The 14,751-nt window shown below is 42.9% G+C and overlaps 1 pseudogene; it reads right to left on the reverse strand.

Moving 5' to 3' along the window:
• LOC141271381 (uncharacterized) overlaps window positions 1–14,751 on the reverse strand; it is a 526,239-nt pseudogene that overhangs the window by 47,942 nt on the left and 463,546 nt on the right.

Here is a 14,751-nt window from a genome sequence, read left to right on the forward strand (position 1 = left end):
TGATCCCCTGGTCGTGCCGTATCAACGTGAAGAGGGACTCCACGTCACAAGTGACCAACCACATGTTATCCTCAAGTACCATACCGTCTAACCTTTTAAGAACATCAGTGGTGTCTTTGAGAAAGGAGGGGAGGGTCTCCACACATTGTAAAATGAAATTATATGGGTAATTATACTAGTCTCCTATAAAAGGAAACTTTAAAAAAAAGGAAAAAAAGTGTCTTAACAAACCTGAGATCCTTAATGTAATTCTTCCTTCAATACAAACTATACAAGCTCTCTCTCAACTACACAGGTCCTACAGTAATATCTTAACATATAGACAATACAAATGATAGATACAAACAGATGGATCTTAGTATTAAAGGCAGTTGTTTATTTATATACATGGTGACATATTTAGGATTGTTATACGCATTCTACTTGCTGATGTTTATTGGTCATTACATACAGTACATTTCCTAATCATTAGCATTTAGTGTTCAAAATTGCTTTCACCTTCAGACTTGTGACTTTTCTTTTACTGTCAGTTTTCTTGTACAATTCGTCAATAAAATAAAAAATTATGAAATAAAATATGAAATGACTACTTCTTCGTGTAATTTCTACGATGCCTAAGAAACAATAATTTCTTTGTTAAACATTTTCCAATTTTCAATATGAAAATGGCTTCTCTCCTGTGTGACTTCTCTGATGTGCAGTAAGATTTGATTTCTAGGTAAAACATTTCCCAGATTCTGGACATGAAAATGGTTTCTCCCCAGTGTGAATGTTTTTATGTGTACAGAGATCTCCTTTCCTAGTAAAACATTTCCCACATTCTTGACATGAAAATGGCTTCTCCCCTGTGTGAATTTTGTTATGTGTCACAAGATGTGATTTTTAGGTAAAACATTTCCCACATACTGAAAATGGCTTCTCCCCTGTGTGAGTTCTCAGATGTGCAGACAAATCAGCTTTCTTGTTAAAACATTTCCTACATTCCTAACAAGAAAATAGCTTCTCCCCTGTGTGAATTCTCTGATGTACAGTAAGACGTGCTTTCTGGGTAAAACATTTCCCACATTCTGAACATGAAAATGGCTTCTCCACTGTGTGATTTCTCTGATGTGCAGAAAAATCAGCTTTCTTGTTAAAACATTTCCTACATTCCGAACAAGAAAATAGCTTCTCCCCTGTGTGAATTCTCTGATGTACAGTAAGACTTGCTTTCTGGGTAAAACATTTCCCACATTCTGAACATGAAAATGGCTTCTCCCCTGTGTGAGTGATTTTATGTTTAATGAGAACATCTTTGCACGTAAAACATTTCCCACATTCTTGACATAAAAATGGTTTCTCCCCTGTGTGAATTCTCTGATGTACAGTAAGATTTGATTTCTGGTTAAAACATTTCCCACATTCTGAACATGAAAATGGCTTCTCCCCCGTGTGAGTGATTTTATGTTTAATGAGAACATCTTTGCAAGTAAAACATTTCCCACATTCTGGACATGAAAATGGTTTCTCCCCAGTGTGAGTGTTTTTATGTGTACAGAGATCTCCTTTCCTAGTAAAACATTTCCCACATTCTTGACATGAAAATGGCTTCTCCCCTGTGTGAATTCTCTGATGTACAGTAAGACTTCTTTTATTGGTAAAACATTTTCCACATTCTAAACATGAAAAAGGCTTCTCTCCTGTGTGAGTTCTATTATGTCCAACAAGATCTCCTTTGGAAGTAAAACATTTCCCACATTCTGCACATGAAAATGGCTTCTCCCCTGTGTGAATTTTGTTGTGTGTCACAAGATTAGATTTTTGGGTAAAACATTTCCCACACACTGAACATGAAAATGGCTTCTCCCCTGTGTGAGTTCTTTTATGTTTACTGAGATCTCCTATGCTTGTAAAACATTTCCCACATTCTTGACATGAAAATGGCTTCTCCCCTGTATGAGCTGTTTGATGTTCAGCATCCTTTTTGTTATTTTTATTTTGCTTAACAGTTTGTAATGAATTAGAAGATGGGACCTGTTGATAAGGAATAGATGATAGATTTTCGCTGTGAAGGGCTGGCGGTAAATCTGGAATAATGTCATTCTCTTCATATATATATGGGGTGATACCATAATTAGCTTCTTCAGACTCAGTAACAGCCAGATGTCCCTCTGACGCACAGTTATCTGCCAAGAAAAAAAAATATAATTTGTTTCATAAATGCTGCTTTTGGAAACAAATTCTATTAAAATTCACTTACTAGCTGACGAAGACAGGGGTACCAACTGTAGACTTCAATGCAAGGTTTAATAGATTATCATATTAAGCCAAGAGGTTGAACAATTTAAAATTTTTCTTTTTTTATAGCTTTTTTGTTTCAATGTGCCTGTCACCAAATTTTTCTTAGAAATGTTCATTGAAAAATCATAAAGAGGCCTTTAAGTCAGTGCTATTAGGTGGTGTCTTTCTCATACACTCCCTGACAGCTACATGAACTATAGCACAAAACAAAACAAAGGGGAGGAGCAGGATGGTCTTGTACAAAGAAGCCATGACTTTATAGAAGGTGTAAGGTTGGAGTAGTACGGGCATTCTTGTATGTATTTTCATTAGCAAAATTAAGGAGGAAAAAAAAAATAAAAGGAGGAGAAGTGAAACATTGTCTTATAGATGTATATGGAAGCACTGGGACACCTGAAAATTTATTTGAAGCAGTGTCATTACCTGTCATGGTTGCCAGTCTCGGGTCTCTGGGTGATCACAAAGATTAAGCTACATAAAATGTATTGTATATCCCTTACAGAAAGGTTTGGCTATTTCTGCATCAAGATGAGTTTCTTTCTTTGCCCAAAGTACTGAAGATTATAAAAAATATCATATTAAGCAGGATTAAAAAATAAAAATAGGGCACAGAAAAAATAAAGCTGATCATCTAGAAAAATGATATTTGTAAGTACAATATCTTTGCTATACTGTCACATGATTATGCTATAATGTACTTGGCATGCTCCTGCACTTCATACCAGCTACATTAATAGAGTCCATGGCCGCGTTGGTGGGGATGCTGCACGATGTACGTGGTCTCCCAATCTAACTGCGTACATGGCAGATCAGCCACTCTGTCTGACAGATATTCATTTAGACAAGTGGCTTCATTTTGTGATTGTGAGTTTTGCTACTTGGTTCTGACCAGGCTTGTTATCGGACCTTGTTTCTGGGTTCTCCTCCAATCTCTCTATACACTTGCTGCTGATATCCAGACTGACTTCTATTTTGCTTGCCATCTTGGAATTTGAATTGTATAGGGTAAATACCAGGAATCTCTTGGACTCATTCACTGGTTTAACCTTGACCAAGTTCACTGCGTTTTGCCTCAGTTTGGTGGAAGGCATAATCCTAACAAGATAACGGGCCGATACTGTTAGAATGGACCGCCTGCAAGCTACAGTGAATCAATTTCATTTGGAGTGTGAATTGGCCAAACAAATTGAAACACAAGTATCCCTTAATGCTGTTCCTGAACTCAAGATAAATTTACCCGATTATTTGGAAATTTTCAAAGAAATTCATGATTTTCCGTGAAAACTATAAACTTTCTGACCTCAATCCTCTGATTCATGCTAGACTATTTTTTTTTCATTAGAAGATGATCCCTGGACCCACAATGCATTCTTTCTGCCTTGTGGGTCTCAAGATTTGTTATGTGTGGAAACCTTCGATGCCCAAAACAAAATAACAGTGCAGAGCGGGAGACTTTTGCTCTTTTTGTTCAGACAGTGGTCTACAAATTCTCAGTGGAATGATCTCAGCATTTGATGTCAATTACTTCTCAGTGGCTTTGAGGAAATCTATTTTGATGAACGGTTATTTCATTGATTTATCCAAGATTTTGTTGCTATGTTTGTTCAATTTAATTGAATGTTACTAGGATGTTGAAATTGCCTCTGATTATCAGAGAGATAGACCTATAGAGACATTATACACAAAATGCACTCTATACATATAGACAGTGTTTGACAGTTATGCTGGTGACTCGCACGGTTGATAAGCGCTGTCCTATTCACTGTGTGCACCGCTCTGCTCCGCCAGTGTCAGACCTTCTCTTTGGGCTGCCTCTTGAAAACAATTCCAGCACTGCTACATCCTCCTGTTGCTGGAGAGTCTCCATCTGGATATAGTGAGGAGCGGCCAGACTCTGCAGAAATTTAAAACCACTGAATCCTGCAGAGTTTTTCTTCCTTGGCCTATCTCCTGCTAGTAGTGGATATGTTAGGCAGCTCCTCCCTCCACACCTTGCCTGAGCTTAGGTTCAAGTTGCAGTTAGTCTCTAGTTCTCTGTCTAGGTTCTTTATTGTTTTGTCTATCCTGTTACCAACCCAGCTTGTTTACTTGTTCTGTCTGATCTCTCCGCACCTGACCCCGGCTTTGTACTTTTAACCTGTGATGAAATCACAGATTATGATTGAAGTGTATAGTATTTAAACAATTTCACCGAAAAAATACACCTAAAATTTTATATTTATTAGTATCATTCAAAATTCAATTGTAACTTACCCTCAAAAAAAAACAAACAAAAAACATCAAAAATGGTTAAAAGGCTGTAATGTATTCTCAGCCCAAAAAGAGATTCTCATAAAGTGGGGAAGGGGCAATGCCCTAAGCTGACCGCTAATCTGTCCCTACCTCACAGCGGAGGTTGGCACCCTCTTGAACGCAAATGGCGCCCCCGCTCCTCGTCGGCTCACCCTAAAGGACCCTATAAGTCCCTGATTAGGTGAGAGTGGTGGGAGTCAATTATCAGTGCAAGGGGATGCAAGGGTAATCACCATTCAATCCCCAAGACAAATGGGCCACCACCACTGTACCTGCAGTGTAAATAAAAAAATAGGAAATTAATGGGGTACTCATTTCCTAACAGTCAGTTATCTTAGTGGCCCAGATTCTCAAGAGGATATCAATCATCAAGCAATCAATAATACTGTATATACAGTAGATCTCAATCTGGCTGTAAATACAGAACAAGTATATGTGTATTAGTAACAAAAATGATCCCTCACCAAACCAGAAAATAGATGTCACTTTACAGCAATATATACAATAGACCAATGTTCAAGCACAATAAGCATAAAAAGATTCACTAGTTAGCCAGAAAGTCAAGAGATAAAGTATGGAGGAGTCATTGGACCCTCCTATTCATAGGGACAAGATCAGAAATGCAAATAGACCAACCCCACAACTACATCGCTAAGTTCAAATACAGATGCAGGTATGTATCGCTCGACGCGGGCGCGATTCTCCTGCTAATCGGCTCATCAGGAGCCACAGACCCTATAAATTCAGATAATATAATATGAATGCTTAATAAGAGAGACTTAGCTTAGATGAATCGTGTTGGTATTCTCAGTAAGGTGCCTCATGCAAACTGCTCCACAGATGTGGAAGTGGAGATAGTGATAAAGTGGTCAGTGCAAACAGGGGGGATAATGCCCCATTCCCATGAGGTCTGTGCCAAATGGCAACCACCCGCATTGACCCCCACCCGCACGTATATCAAGAGCCTAACTGGTCACCCTTCCTAATATATCCTGTGGGTAATTGTTCACCTGTGTGGTCACATGATACCAGGTCTAAGTGTGGTCACATGATACCAGGCCCAAATGTGATCATATGACATCAAGTCCAAGGCTACAATATCGCCATATAGTAACCCAGAAGTCATTCTGGCATGCATTTACCTTATGAAAGGTGATGGATCGGATGCATGCCTTCAAGGGGGAGTTTGCCATATCATACTATGCCGATAGATCCCATCTCATTAGTGGCAATGGGTAATGGGGGTCATATGTCATTGCCGGCACACTTGTGCTCACAGTGGCGTGACACGTAAATATGTGTCAGCTAGAGCACATTCGCCTACCACGGGGCAAAGGGAGTCATGTGTCATTGTCAGCGCCTTTGCTCGCCTGTGCTCTCAATGGCTTGTGCGTGTCAGCCAGACCGCATGCATCTCCCGCGGCACGTCTCATCCCGCCATTGGCAGTGAGGACACATATGTCACCACTGACGCGCTCCATGCAAGGAGCACAGCTCTCAGTGGTGTGCATAGAGCAGGGCGGGCACGCAAGTACGCGTATTCAAAGGCGGCTGGTACGCCAGCCGAAAAAAAACTCCCAAGTGCACATCGCCCATACAGGGACTAGGGTCAGCCAATGCACACAGACCAATCTAAATAAAGACCCATAGGATGTCCTATATAGGACCATCACAATCTCTGTATAGGAACGAATACATCGCAAAACAAACATTAGAACTCTGTCTGTCCAATCATTGCAGCATTGAAGAATCAAAAAAGTAGATAGGCACATTATTTCTATAAACTGAGATGGTCCAGTACTCAAATGTCCCATATAAAGCTATATTCACCATACATATTTAAGTGAGTAAATATATTTACCCTCTGTCTATTTAGCAGTATAAGGCTGTGTGCCCACTATGGGTTTTGTAAGCGTTTCAGCAACGGCAATTCCGCTGCAGAAATGCTTAAAAAACGCTTGGTAGAAGGTCTGCCATGTTCCCCAATGATAATCCACATGTGCTGTGCACATGCTGCGGAAATTTCCTCTGTGGATTATCATTGCTGAAAAATCCGCAGCACTACCAATTATTTTGCGGAATTGCGGCGTTTTAGCCACCATTGACTTGCATTGGACCGCATAATATCCGCATCACTACACGTGCACATGTGGATATCATGCGGTTCAATGAGTGGATGGTACCCAGGTCTGGAGAAGATGAGACTCTCCTCCAGACCCGGGTACCATAGTACCTGTAGTTAAAAAAGAAATAAAATTGTAAAAAAATCTAATACTCACCTTTCCGGCGCCCCCCGGTCTCCTCTGAGCGGCGCTGCTGTCTCCTTGGCTTCCAGCGGTGGTCTGCAAGGACCTTCCATGACGTCATTTAGTCATGTGACGGTCACGTGACCGCTGGTGTCGGCGGTCGCGTGACAATCATATGACTAAATGACGTCATGGAAGGTCCTTTTTAGAGCACCGGGAGCCGCCGAAGATACCGGACGCATCGCTGAGGAGACCGGGGGCCATCTGAAGGTGAGTATACTGTTTTTTTTTATTTTTTTTTTACTATTGATGCTGCATTTGCAGCATTGTAACTTGGTCACACTATATAAATCCATGCCGTTTGCATAGATTTATATAGTGTGACCAAGTTGTCAAGCACTTTTCCAAGTGATGCTAAAGTCGCTTGGAAAAGCGCTGGACAACCCGCATGCGAAATTGCATGTTCAAAATGCTTCACTTACGCTTCTACCTGGCAGGAAAAACGCATGTACAATCCGCATGCAATTTTTCTGCCAGGGAGATGCAGAAACGCTCAGGAAAAATCCACAGCATTTCTGCATCGTGGGCACATAGCCTAATAGGGAGAATATGAGTATGGCATTTATACTAGACATCTTAGGTCAACCTCGTCCATAGCACAAGTAAGGGCCCAGAATTATACCATGTGTCCCAAAAAGGAAAATATCCATATAGGACAGAAAGGAAAGAATGCACCTATGTGTATTTGATGAGGGTAAGGAAAGAAAGGGAGGGAGGGGATGCAGTAAAATTCCCTTGCGATCATTTTTGTTACTGATACACATATATTTGTACTGTATTTACAGCCAGATTGAGATCTATACACAGTATTATTGATTGTTTGATGATTGATATCCTCTTGAGTATCTGGGCCATTAAGATAACTGAATGTTATGAGTACCCATTAATTTCCTATTTTTTGATTTACACTGCAGGTACAGTGGTGGTGGCCTATTTGTCTCAGGGATTGAATGGTGATTACCCTCTTGCATCCCCTTGCACTGATAATTGACTCCCATCACTCTCACCTAATCAGGGACTTATAGGGTCCTTTAGGGTGAGCCGACCAGAAGCGGGGGCGCCATTTGCGTTCAAGAGGGTGCCAACCTCCGCTGTGAGGTAGGGACAGATTAGGGGTCAGTTTAGGGCATTGCCCCTTCTCCACTTTGTGAGAATCTCTTTTTAGGCTGAGAATACTTTACAGCCTTTTAACCATTTTTGGTGTTTTTTGTTTTTTTGAGGGTCAGTTACAATTCAATTTTGAATTTTTAATGATACTAATAAACATAAAATTTGAACCTGTGATGCCTGCCCCGACCTCGGAGATTCTGACCACGTCTCTGTAATCGCCCTCTGTGCTTTGTTTTGTACCTTTGACCAGCAGGTCAGCAGCTGCAAGTTCGGGCACTGCCCTGGAGTGGCAACTGGTGACTACCCTAATGACCCAAGCCTATCCTCTCCATCAGAGGCTCTAGTGAAGACCAGGTAGTCACTTAGTTACACCCCTCCAGGGTAAACCCCGTCAGTGGCGCAGGTTTGGTTCTCCATGATCGGGCAGGTATGGTTCTAACAAGCAGCACTTCTCCACATGCACTCTATCAGAGTCTGTGCGTGGCACATATCATGAATTTCGTGGTCCAATGTTTTCTTTAACTCCTTGGTGTCACAGCCAGTTTTGACCTTTATGACTGATTATTTCTTCATTTTTTAATTTTCTTTTATTCTATTCTAGGAGTTATTATTTTAAGCGAGTCACATGAGGGCCGTTTTTACAATATGAGTTGTTTTTGTCACACTTTTTATTAACCTCTTAATAAAAAAGGAGTATAAAATAAAAAACATTTCCACCACTTTTTTTTGCGTTTTTCTGCATCATTATTTCTGCACCTATTAGGTAAATTAGGTTACTTGCATTTTTTCAACTGCTTTTTTTTTTACATACGTTTTTAGCGCATTTTTGACACTGTGGTTTTCGTCTCTTTTTGGTGTGTCAGGCTTAAAGTAAAGTTGCTTTGTTTTTGATATTTATCTGCTATTTGGCTTTGACAAAACTTTTGATACAGACGTGCGGTTTACAAGCAAGCGGAAACTCACTAAAAACGTGTTTTTACTTGCGGACTTTCAACATTTAATGCAATTCTATGGGGAAAATCTGCACCTTAGCGCAGGGCCGGCTCCAGGTTTTTCTGGGCCCCGGGCGAAAGAGTCTCAGTGGGCCCCTTTAACACATACCACGATTCATGATGCAGAGATACAGCGGAGAAATATATATATATATATATATATATATAGTACAATGCAAAGATTTCACTTCTTACATTACATGAGTGATATCTATTGTAAATTCCACAATAGCTCAGAAACCGGTGAATCGCTCCACACAGAATACTGGCCCCCATATAAGGCTCCATACGGAATACTGGCCCTCATATAACGCTTCATACAGGATACTGGCCCCCATATAACGCTCCACATAGAATACTGGCCCCCATATAACGCTCCATACAGGATACTGGTCCCCTTATAAAGCTCCATACAGGATACTGGCCCCCATATAACGCTCCATACAGGATACTGGTCCCCTTATAAAACTCCATACAGGATACTGGCCCCCATATAACGCTCCATACAGGATACCGGTCCCCTTATAACGCTCCATACAGGATACCGGTCCCCTTATAACGCTCCATACAGGATACTGGCCCCCATATAATGCTGCATGCAGGCTGTTACCCCCCACATAATGCCCCATACAGGCTGCCCCCCCCCTTATAATGCTCCATGCAGGCTGTTACCCCCCACATAATGCCCCATACAGGCCCCCCCCCTTTTAATGCTCCATGCAGGCTCTTACCCCCCACATAATGCCCCATACAGGCCCCCCCTTTTAATGCTCCATGCAGGCTGTTACCCCCCACATAATGCCCCATACAGGCAGCCCCCCCTTATAATGCTCCATGCAGGCTGTTCCCCCCCCCCACATAATGCACTATGCAGGCTGCCCCCCCTTTATAATGCCCCATGCAGGATGTTGTCGTCCCCTTTATAATGCCCCATGCAGGATGTCCCCCCCTCTCTTTAGAATGCCCCATGCAGGATGCCCCCCCCCTTCTCTTTATAATGCCCCATGCAGGCTGTTCCCCCCCCTCCTCTATATAATGCCCCATGCAGGATGTCCCCCCCCCTTTATAATGCCCCATGCAGGATGCCCCCCCCTTCTCTTTATAATGCCCCATGCAGGCTGTTCCCCCCCCCTCCTCTATATAATGCCCCATGCAGGATGTCCCCCCCCCCTTTATAATGCCCCATGCAGGATGCCCCCCCCTTCTCTTTATAATGCCCCATGCAGGCTGCCCCCCCCTCTATATAATGCCCCATGCAGGATGTCCCCCCCCCCTCTATATAATGCCCCATGCAGGCTGTCCCCCCCCTTCTCTTTATAATGCCCCATGCAGGCTGCCCCCCCCTCTATATAATGCCCCATGCAGGATGTCCCCCCCCTCTATATAATGCCCCATGCAGGCTGTCCCCCCCCCTCTATATAATGCCCCATGCAGGCTGCCCCCCCCTCTATATAATGCCCCATGCAGGCTGCCCCCCCCTCTATATAATGCCCCATGCAGGATGTCCCCCCCCTCTTTATAATGCCCCATGCCTCCATACATTAAAAAAAAAAAAATCAAATACTCACCTCCCTTCTCCTCACCTGCTGCCGCTGCCCGCTGCCCGCTGCTCGCTGCTCAGCTCCGAACTCCAGCGTTGTCGGCGTCTTCCCGTTCAGCGCTCCCTGTGACCGCTCAGGGGAGGGCGCGGTGTAAAGACGTCACCGCGCCCTCTGACCTGAGACGTCGCAGGGAGCGCAGAGCAGGAAGACAGCGGATCTGCGGAGGCACGGGGAGAGGTAAGTATCGGGCTGCCGGGGCCCTGAGCAAGCGGCGGAGAAGGGCGGGCGCTGACACCGCTCTCCTCCGCCCATAGCCCAGCGGGGTGCGCGACCGCCAGTGGGCCCCTCTGCCTGCTCAGGGCCCCGGCATTTGCCCGGGTGCTGACGCCGGCCCTGCCTTAGCGGATTAACATCTTGCGGTTTAAAAACATGCACTGCAGGTCAAATTTCGATGCGTAAAAATAATAAAAAAGCATGGTGAGCGTGAGATTTCTATAAATCCCATCCACTTTGCTGGAAATGTAAGACGCTGCATTTCTGACGCAGCAAAAATATGCAGTGGGAAATTAACCAAAATATGGAATTGTTTTAACACTTCCTTTTTTACAGAGTTTACCGTGCAGTATAACGGACATCAGGAACTAGAAGGACTTGAGGACGAGGAGTAACAGGTGGATTTGGATACCAACATTGAGTTGTCCCAGGCTCGTGCAGACAATGTGGCTTCCACTCATTGTCAATTTGATATTAATGACAATGAAGACAGTGACTAGGATGACTACATGTCCTATACTGGAGAGGTGAGTGAATTCACATGGTCTTTAGTCACACTGGGGAGCATAGCAAGCTGACTTGCAGGCTGGGAGGTGTAATTTTAGCATTTAGCAAGGTAGCTGCCTATAGAGGCGCAATGAAGGGGGTAGCGTCACATAGTGGTGAATTTTTTTTAATACTCCCCTTTGTTTTCCTTCAGACTTGTAGAGCAGAGTGAGGGAGCAAAACAAGAAAGCTCAGAGCTGATTGGTGGAACGGCAGTCAGTAGGGGCTGCTGTGCTCTGCTCCACCAATCAGAAGACAGATTACATTGCTTTTTGTGCACAGAGAAAAGAATACCTCAAGTATTACCAGGATAGATAAGCTCTAGACTCAGACTGTGGTTACTTTTGCCCAGCAGATACCTCTTGTCTGTACGTCTGATCTGAAGGTCCCTCTCCACTTCCCGCAGAGTCAATGCTCCACCTCTTCTGTCAGAGACACAAGTAGCTGAAGCCGCAGCAGCGAAGATAATTTATAGGACATGATACACCAGATATCTTATTATCAGCTGCACCAACCTGACACCCATCAGTAAAAGCAGATGCAGCACCTCAACACCCGGGATCAGTAATATCTGGACTGTGTCTTTTCTCGAGAAGATATCCTGAGATCTGACCCCATGAACTTCTACGTCAAAAAAATTGGACCAGTAGCAGGATTTGGCCCAGTTTGCCATTAGTCTACTTACTGCCCTGTCCAGCCTCAGAGAGGGTAATAAGTGCAGCAGATAGCAATGTCACACTGAAGCGGACAAGATTGTCCTCCACAGGTGTGGAAAACCTTACATTTGTTAGACTGAATCTGGCATACCTGTAGATCTACATTCACACACTTACAGATTGTTCCGCTCACTTACTGAGGTGGATTCAAGAAGTCACAGGTCAAGGTGGACACAAGGAACCAAAGCGTTGGCACAGTCAACTGTGATTGTGATTATGAGCCCTCGCGGGCAGGGTCCTCTCTCCTTCTGTACCAGTTTGCCGTTGCATTTTTGCTCAAGATTATTGTAATTGTTTATGCTATGTATACCCCCTTTTTCTCATATAAAGCGCCATGGAATAAATGGCGCTATAATAATAAATAATAATAATAACTGGAAGGCGCATGGTAAACCATAAAGCCAGAACAGAGGGACACAGCTAGTTCAAAGTAGCACACAGGGAGGCAGAAGAAACACCAGTGTTTTGCAAGGATGAATGCACATTTTAAACAATGATAGTTCATGTGCTTAATGCAACGAATTTGTTAATCCAGATGGCTAGTAAAGGGTTAATTGTCAGAACTGAAAGGCTGCAGGAGCGTTGAAAAATAACTGGACAATCTGAACAGTGAAATAACAGTTTGTTGCTTTCTTCAACCCATGGGTCAGTCCAAAAACTGCATAGCAGAGAAATTAGCCAACAGGACTGAGGGTCTTCAGGAATCATACACGAATGCAAGACGACAGCACAATGTAAAACAATTGTTGGAGCATTCTGAACAACTGAACTCTGAAGTCTCAACAGTAAGACAAGGATGTGTCTCTAACTGGCCTAGGAACATGATGTCACAGAGACGCATCAGGCAACTTGTAAAACTCGACGGGGATCACACCAAAGGCCAGCGGTCGTATGAGAAGGTAGCCATTCTGGTCAGGACAGGTGATTAACACAGCTATCTCCAATGATTGGATCTACCAGAGGGGACAGTGGAAACTGGCCACTTAACAACGCAATGCCACTGCCACTGTCTACCTGTTGATTCAAACGGTGCTGAATAAGAAGCCAGTGTTAAAGACATCTCCTGCCAGTCCATTATGTTTCATACTGTACTACTGCTGCTGCTAATGCCCTTAAACAGCTAGAAATCTTTTGCTTGTCTATTTTTTATATACCGTGCTGCCCCTTAGATGGAACCCATCCCCGAATGGGGTACATCTAACAAAAACCTCTCAGAAATCGATCATTTTTGGACAGTTGGAATCAAAAATTCTTCACAGATTCCAATGTCCTTCTCTTGGAAGGGATGCCTATCCAGCACAGAATAAAATTTAGCAAGACATTAAACAGATGCCCCCAAAAAAATTATTTCTCATAGCTAAAATTAGGCAATGCTTCTCATTTGGCATACATAGCAGTGCAGAACATAGTACGAATTCAAGAGAATCAAACACATATTTATATCAACCAGTGGATAAGTAAAATATAGAGGCCACGACTCACCTGCGCTGTCATCTGAAAGAATCTCCTCTTTACAATGCTCATCACCCCTCACATATATATCTATAGTATTAATATGGGTCAGATCTTCACCCTGAAACAAATATTGTAAAAGTCACAGACAAATGGAGAAGTCACATCTATGATCAGCTCTAATCCTGCCATCTCCACCATTCTCACTACACAAGTGTGACACCACAGCATTTCTTCTTAATTATCTAGATGCAAATTCAGTAGGCCAGGAGAAATACACTATTATCTTTATATTAACTTATGAATTTGCGTTCTTCTTTGGTTGATCAACACAGACTATTGTTTGAATAAGCATGAATGTTGTATCACTTGAATTGATATTTGTTAATTGATGAATGGCTGTTATTTACATCTTATGACAGAGTCATAGAACAATGATGTTTGCTAATATGCTAATTACATATTGTATTAGGCCAGCTAGTTTGTTGATCTACAGAGCAGGGGAATACAAACTATGCAAATTGATTAAATACTCAAACAATGAGACATGAGCCCCTGCCACCTTCCCCCCTGACATGTGAATGATAACCCGAGCCACAGATGGAAATATAAAAAGGAATTTCTATCGTGCTGCAAGTAGAATAAGAGAGACTCTTCAGGACAGCAATCAGGACACATAACTCCATCAAGAGGGAAACAGATTTAGACTCTACAGGATATCAGCTTAGGGGACCACGGCCTCAGCTGCAGGAAAACAGATCTGCTCCATTGACCATTGCTGAACTCTTAGACATGTTGCCAGTTTGGGGCAATCAGGTCACCTGGCCATATATCTCACTGCTCTATTCCCAGTGGGCCAGCGGAAGGGTGAGACTCTGTAACTTGCACCAACTTGTGTATTTGCTGGGACTGTTCTATATCTTATTGTCTGTTTGGTGGTTTAATAAAGTATTGCCACACTGTTTTACCTTCACCCTGTGTTGACTGAGTAGTATTATGCCCACGGGAGACCCCATGTAACCACAACAAGTATAAAACATATAAAACTGGTGGATAAACACGATAAAACACAAGACCTTCACAGCAGTCTACACATCATAGGGGAGATCTACTGTCACCTTCTCTCCATCTACCTGATGATCCTGAGGAACATTGGGTTCTTCTTGTTTACAGTCCTGTGGAAGAAGAGGACGGGGACATCTCTCTGGTGTTTTCCTCTTCCTGGATAGATCTGGAGCAAACA

The sequence above is a fragment of the Phyllobates terribilis genome, unplaced genomic scaffold (assembly GCF_046119375.1).
Source record: "Phyllobates terribilis strain yellow unplaced genomic scaffold, ASM4611937v1 Scaffold_5__5_contigs__length_657084704, whole genome shotgun sequence".
Classification (NCBI taxonomy): Eukaryota; Metazoa; Chordata; class Amphibia; order Anura; family Dendrobatidae; genus Phyllobates; species Phyllobates terribilis.